We start from the raw sequence: 1,005 nt of genomic DNA, 5'->3' as shown, positions 1-1,005 counted from the left end.
GCTACAGGCAGACCCTGTCTCAAAAAGACAAAACCTACAAAATAAAATAAAATAAAATAAAATAAAATAAAATAAATAAATAAATAAATAAAACAATTTCTTGCCCACATGCCTCCAGAACATGCTTTCATATATCTCAATGGCCAGACTCTGGCAATCTCTAGGTCCAAATGTGGAGATGAATAAGGAAAGAGGAGGTTAAGAATGGCTCATGGGTTAGCCACAACCATGTGTCACAACAATTAGATCATTTGTTTTTAACCTTCCTTGTTTTCTTATCCCTTCCCTGATATCTTTCAAATGAATCATCACCTGATCTCATTGCTTACCATTTCATTTGTGCTGTAAACATTCTGCTATTCAATCTATGCCTGGATTTCCACTATCAGTTTTTTTGTGATTTTTTTCACTTCTTTGGTTTTGGGTTTTTTTTTTTTTTTTTTTTTTTTTTTTTTTTTTTTTTTGAGACAGGGTCTCCCTGTAGCCCCAGCTGTCCTGGAACTCACTATGTAGACCAGGCTGGCCTTGAACTCAGAGATCCGCCTGCCTCTGTGCTGGTATTAAAGGCGTGAGCCACCATGCCCAGCTTTTTTCACTTCTAACCAAAGACTTCCTGTGATCCTTTAATTCTGAACTTGGATAATCCGGGTCAGCCCCACTGCTCCCTGACCCCATGGAAGCCAACCAGTTATTTAACTTTGCCTATGGAATGGAAACCGGACTGCAAAAACTAATTTATTATTTTTATGTGTATTAATGTGTTGCCTGCATGTTTGTGAGTATATCCGTGTCATGCAATGCCTCGGAGGTCAGAAAAGGGTCTCGGATTCCCCTGGAACTGGAGTTAAGATCTTCTGCAAGAGCAGTCAGTGCTCTTAACTTCTGAGTCATCTCTCCAGCCTCTTGTGATGGGATTTGTGTTGCCCAGGATGGTCTTGAACTATGTAGACGAGGCTGACTTTGAATCCCTGATCTTATTGCAGGCTTTGAGAGTTCTTTTTTTTT

Source organism: Nannospalax galili, unplaced genomic scaffold, assembly GCF_000622305.1.
Source record: "Nannospalax galili isolate Female #2095 unplaced genomic scaffold, S.galili_v1.0 scaffold1233, whole genome shotgun sequence".
NCBI classification, from domain to species: Eukaryota; Metazoa; Chordata; class Mammalia; order Rodentia; family Spalacidae; genus Nannospalax; species Nannospalax galili.
The sequence above is the reverse complement of the archived record's forward strand: the minus strand, read 5'-3'. Positions refer to the sequence as shown.